Source organism: Falco biarmicus, unplaced genomic scaffold, assembly GCF_023638135.1.
Source record: "Falco biarmicus isolate bFalBia1 unplaced genomic scaffold, bFalBia1.pri scaffold_103, whole genome shotgun sequence".
NCBI classification, from domain to species: domain Eukaryota; kingdom Metazoa; phylum Chordata; class Aves; order Falconiformes; family Falconidae; genus Falco; species Falco biarmicus.
In genome coordinates this window covers 288,973-295,254 of record NW_026611680.1, presented here as the reverse complement: position 1 = coordinate 295,254, position 6,282 = coordinate 288,973, and positions in this window count along the sequence as shown.

Sequence of the window (6,282 nt, the reverse complement as noted above, 5' to 3'; positions counted from 1 at the left end):
AGAAAGCAGGTAGAACAACTTTTGTGGTGCCTTTCAGCTGCCTCCCGGAGCACTGTAAAAATACCAAGAGAACTCCTTTCTGGCACCTTCCCCGGTGGAGTTGTGCATGGGGTGTGTTTGGAACTTTTTGCCACCACCCGACTCCAAAAGTTAGCGATTCCCCATCTCAGCCCAGAAAGCAGGTAGAACAAGTTTTGTGGTGCCTTTCAGCTGCCTACCGGGGTAGTGTAAAAACTACCAACAGAACTCGTTTCTGGCACCTTCCCCGGTGGAGGTGTGCATGGGGTGTGTTTGGACTCTTTTGTCTCCAGCCGTCTCCAGAAGTCAGCGATTCCCCATCTCAGCCCAGAAAGGAGGTAGAACAACTTTTGTGGTGCCTTTCAGCTGCCTCCCGGAGCAATGTAAAAACTATTAAGAGAACTCCTTTTTGGCACCTTCCCCGGTGGAGTTGTGCATGGGGTGTGTTTGGAAAAGTTCGTCTTCAGCCAAGTCCAAAATTCAGCAGTTCCCCATCTCAGCCCAGAAAGCAGGTAGAACAACTTTTGTGGTGCCTTTCAGCTGCCTCCCTGGTCAGTGTAAAAATACCAAGAGAACTCCTTTCTGGCACCTTCCCCGGTGGAGTTGTGCATGGGGTGTTTTTGGAACTTTTTGCAACCAGCCGACTCCAAAAGTTAGCGATTCCCCATCTCAGCCCAGAAAGCAGGTAGAACAACTTTTGTGGTGCCTTTCAGCTGCCTCCCGGAGCAATGTAAAAACTACCTAGAGAAGTCCTTTCTGGCACGTTCCCCGGTGGAGTTGTGCATGTGGTGTTTTTGGAACGTTTTGTCCAAGCCCAGTTCAAAATTCAGCACTTCCGCATCTCAGCCCAGAAAAAAGGCAGAACAACTTTAGTGGAGCCATTCAGCTGCCTACCCTAGCAATGTAAAAACTACCAACAGAACTCCTTTCTGGCACCTCCCCCGGTGGAGTTGTGCATGGGGTGTGTTTGGAACAGTTCGTATCCAGCCGAGTCCAGAGGTCAGCGATTCCCCATCTCAGCCCAGAAAAGAGGTAGAACAACATTTGTGGTGCCTTTCTGCTGGCTACCGGGGCAGTGTAAGAACTACCAAAAGAACTCCTTTCTGGCACCTTCCCCGGTGGAGTTGTGCATGGGGTGTGTTTGGAACATTTGCCACCAGCCGAGTCCAAAAGTCAGCGATTCCCCATCTCAGCCCAGAAAGCAGGTAGAACAACTTTTGTGGTGCCTTTCACCTAGCTACCGGGGCAGTGTAAGAACTACGAAAAGAACTCCTTTCTGGCACCTTCCCCGGTGGAGTTGTGCATGGGGTGTTTTAGGAAAGTTTTGTCACCAGCCCAGTCCAAAATTCAGCAGTTCCGCATCTCAGCCCAGAAAGCAGGTAGAACCACTTTTGTGGTGCTGTTCAGCTGCCTACTGGAGCAATGTAAAAACTACCAAGGGAACTCCTTTCTGGCGCCTTCCCCGGTGGAGTTGTGCATGGGGTGTGTTTGGACTCTTTTGTCTCCAGCCGACTCCAGAACTCAGCGATTCCCCATCTCAGCCCAGAAAGCAGGTAGAACAAGTTTTGTGGTGCCTTTCAGCTGCCTACCGGGGTACTGTAAAAACTACCAACAGAACTCGTTTCTGGCACCTTCCTCGGTGGAGTTGTGCATGGGGTGTGTTTGGAACATTTTGTTACCAGCCGAGTCCAAAATTCAGCCGTTCCTCATCTCAGCCCAGAAAGCAGGTAGAACAAGTTTTGTGGTGCCTTTCAGCTGCCTACCGGGGTAGTGTAAAAACTACCAACAGAACTCGTTTCTGGCACCTTCCCCGGTGGAGTTGTGCATGGGGTGTGTTTGGAACATTTTGTCACCAGCCGAGTCCAAAATTCAGCCGTTCCCCATCTCAGCCCAGAAAGCAGGTAGAACAAGTTTTGTGGTGCCTTTCAGCTGCCTACCGGGGTACTGTAAAAACTACCAACAGAACTCGTTTCTGGCACCTTCCCCGGTGGAGTTGTGCATGGGGTGTGTTTGGAACATTTTGTTACCAGCCGAGTCCAAAATTCAGCCGTTCCTCATCTCAGCCCAGAAAGCAGGTAGAACAAGTTTTGTGGTGCCTTTCAGCTGCCTACCGGGGTAGTGTAAAAATAACAACAGAACTCGTTTCTGGCACCTTCCCCGGTGGAGTTGTGCATGGGGTGTGTTTGGAACATTTTGTCAGCAGCCGAGTCCAAAATTCAGCTGATCCCCATCTCAGCCCAGAAAGCAGGTAGAAAAACTTTTGTGGTGCCTTTCAGCTGCCTACCGGGGTAGTGTAAAAACTACCAACAGAACTCGTTTCTGGCACCTTCCCCGGTGGAGTTGTGCATGGGGTGTGTTTGGAACATTTTGTCAGCAGCCGAGTCCAAAATTCAGCCGTTCCCCATCTCAGCCCAGAAAGCAGGTAGAAAAACTTTTGTGGTGCCTTTCAGCTGCCTACCGGGGTAGTGTAAAAACTACCAACAGAACTCGTTTCTGGCACCTTCCCCGGTGGAGTTGTGCATGGGGTGTGTTTGGAACATTTTGTCAGCAGCCGAGTCCAAAATTCAGCGATTCTCCATCTCAGCCCAGAAAACAGGTAGAACAAGTTTTGTGGTGCCTTTCTCTTGCCTACCGGGGTAGTGTAAAAACTACCAACAGAACTCGTTTCTGGCACCTTCCCCGGTGGAGTTGTGCATGGGGTGTGTTTGGAACATTTTGTCAGCAGCCGAGTCCAAAATTCAGCCGTTCCTCATCTCAGCCCAGAAAGCAGGTAGAACAAGTTTTGTGGTGCCTTTCAGCTGCCTACCGGGGTAGTGTAAAAACTACCAACAGATCTCGTTTCTGGCACCTTCCCCGGTGGAGTTGTGCATGGGGTGTTTTTGGAACATTTTGTCACCAGCCGAGTCCAAAATTCAGCCGTTCCTCATCTCAGCCCAGAAAGCAGGTAGAACAAGTTTTGTGGTGCCTTTCAGCTGCCTACCGGGGTAGTGTAAAAATAACAACAGAACTCGTTTCTGGCACCTTCCCCGGTGGAGTTGTGCATGGGGTGTGTTTGGAACATTTTGTCACCAGCCGAGTCCAAAATTCAGCGATTCCCCATCTCAGCCCAGAAAGCAGGTAGAACAAGTTTTGTGGTGCCTTTCAGCTGCCTACCGGGGTACTGTAAAAACTACCAACTGAAATCGTTTCTGGCACCTTCTCCGGTGGAGTTGTGCATGGGGTGTGTTTGGAACATTTTGTCAGCAGCCGAGTCCAAAATTCAGCTGATCCCCATCTCAGCCCAGAAAGCAGGTAGAACAAGTTTTGTGGTGCCTTTCAGCTGCCTACCGGGGTACTGTAAAAACTACCAACAGAACTCGTTTCTGGCACCTTCTCCGGTGGAGTTGTGCATGGGGTGTGTTTGGAACATTTTGTTACCAGCCGAGTCCAAAATTCAGCCGTTCCCCATCTCTAGCCCAGAAAGCAGGTAGAACCACTTTTGTGGTGCTGTTCAGCTGCCTACTGGAGCAATGTAAAAACTACCAAGGGAACTCCTTTCTGGCGCCTTCCCCGGTGGAGTTGTGCATGGGGTGTGTTTGGACTCTTTTGTCTCCAGCCGACTCCAGAACTCAGCGATTCCCCATCTCAGCCCAGAAAGCAGGTAGAACAAGTTTTGTGGTGCCTTTCAGCTGCCTACCGGGGTACTGTAAAAACTACCAACAGAACTCGTTTCTGGCACCTTCCTCGGTGGAGTTGTGCATGGGGTGTGTTTGGAACATTTTGTTACCAGCCGAGTCCAAAATTCAGCCGTTCCTCATCTCAGCCCAGAAAGCAGGTAGAACAAGTTTTGTGGTGCCTTTCAGCTGCCTACCGGGGTAGTGTAAAAACTACCAACAGAACTCGTTTCTGGCACCTTCCCCGGTGGAGTTGTGCATGGGGTGTGTTTGGAACATTTTGTCACCAGCCGAGTCCAAAATTCAGCCGTTCCCCATCTCAGCCCAGAAAGCAGGTAGAACAAGTTTTGTGGTGCCTTTCAGCTGCCTACCGGGGTACTGTAAAAACTACCAACAGAACTCGTTTCTGGCACCTTCCCCGGTGGAGTTGTGCATGGGGTGTGTTTGGAACATTTTGTTACCAGCCGAGTCCAAAATTCAGCCGTTCCTCATCTCAGCCCAGAAAGCAGGTAGAACAAGTTTTGTGGTGCCTTTCAGCTGCCTACCGGGGTAGTGTAAAAATAACAACAGAACTCGTTTCTGGCACCTTCCCCGGTGGAGTTGTGCATGGGGTGTGTTTGGAACATTTTGTCAGCAGCCGAGTCCAAAATTCAGCTGATCCCCATCTCAGCCCAGAAAGCAGGTAGAAAAACTTTTGTGGTGCCTTTCAGCTGCCTACCGGGGTAGTGTAAAAACTACCAACAGAACTCGTTTCTGGCACCTTCCCCGGTGGAGTTGTGCATGGGGTGTGTTTGGAACATTTTGTCAGCAGCCGAGTCCAAAATTCAGCCGTTCCCCATCTCAGCCCAGAAAGCAGGTAGAAAAACTTTTGTGGTGCCTTTCAGCTGCCTACCGGGGTAGTGTAAAAACTACCAACAGAACTCGTTTCTGGCACCTTCCCCGGTGGAGTTGTGCATGGGGTGTGTTTGGAACATTTTGTCAGCAGCCGAGTCCAAAATTCAGCGATTCTCCATCTCAGCCCAGAAAACAGGTAGAACAAGTTTTGTGGTGCCTTTCTCTTGCCTACCGGGGTAGTGTAAAAACTACCAACAGAACTCGTTTCTGGCACCTTCCCCGGTGGAGTTGTGCATGGGGTGTGTTTGGAACATTTTGTCAGCAGCCGAGTCCAAAATTCAGCCGTTCCTCATCTCAGCCCAGAAAGCAGGTAGAACAAGTTTTGTGGTGCCTTTCAGCTGCCTACCGGGGTAGTGTAAAAACTACCAACAGATCTCGTTTCTGGCACCTTCCCCGGTGGAGTTGTGCATGGGGTGTTTTTGGAACATTTTGTCACCAGCCGAGTCCAAAATTCAGCCGTTCCTCATCTCAGCCCAGAAAGCAGGTAGAACAAGTTTTGTGGTGCCTTTCAGCTGCCTACCGGGGTAGTGTAAAAATAACAACAGAACTCGTTTCTGGCACCTTCCCCGGTGGAGTTGTGCATGGGGTGTGTTTGGAACATTTTGTCACCAGCCGAGTCCAAAATTCAGCGATTCCCCATCTCAGCCCAGAAAGCAGGTAGAACAAGTTTTGTGGTGCCTTTCAGCTGCCTACCGGGGTACTGTAAAAACTACCAACTGAAATCGTTTCTGGCACCTTCTCCGGTGGAGTTGTGCATGGGGTGTGTTTGGAACATTTTGTCAGCAGCCGAGTCCAAAATTCAGCTGATCCCCATCTCAGCCCAGAAAGCAGGTAGAACAAGTTTTGTGGTGCCTTTCAGCTGCCTACCGGGGTACTGTAAAAACTACCAACAGAACTCGTTTCTGGCACCTTCTCCGGTGGAGTTGTGCATGGGGTGTGTTTGGAACATTTTGTTACCAGCCGAGTCCAAAATTCAGCCGTTCCTCATCTCAGCCCAGAAAGCAGGTAGAACAAGTTTTGTGGTGCCTTTCAGCTGCCTACCGGGGTAGTGTAAAAATAACAACAGAACTCGTTTCTGGCACCTTCCCCGGTGGAGTTGTGCATGGGGTGTGTTTGGAACATTTTGTCAGCAGCCGAGTCCAAAATTCAGCGATTCCCCATCTAAGCCCAGAAAGCAGGTAGAACAAGTTTTGTGGTGCCTTTCAGCTGCCTACCGGGGTAGTGTGAAAACTACCAACAGAACTCGTTTCTGGCACCTTCCTCGGTGGAGTTGTGCATGGGGTGTGTTTGGAACATTTTGTCTGCAGCCGAGTCCAAAATTCAGCCGTTCCCCATCTCAGCCCAGAAAGCAGGTAGAACAAGTTTTGTGGTGCCTTTCAGCTGCCTACCGGGGTAGTGTAAAAATAACAACAGAACTCGTTTCTGGCACCTTCCCCGGTGGAGCTGTGCATGGGGTGTGTTTGGAACATTTTGTCAGCAGCCGAGTCCAAAATTCAGCCGTTCCCCATCTCAGCCCAGAAAGCAGGTAGAACAAGTTTTGTGGTGCCTTTCAGCTGCCTACCGGGGTAGTGTAAAAACTACCAACAGAACTCGTTTCTGGCACCTTCTCCGGTGGAGTTGTGCATGGGGTGTGTTTGGAACATTTTGTCTGCAGCCGAGTCCAAAATTCAGCTGATCCCCATCTAAGCCCAGAAAGCAGGTAGAAAAACTTTTGTGG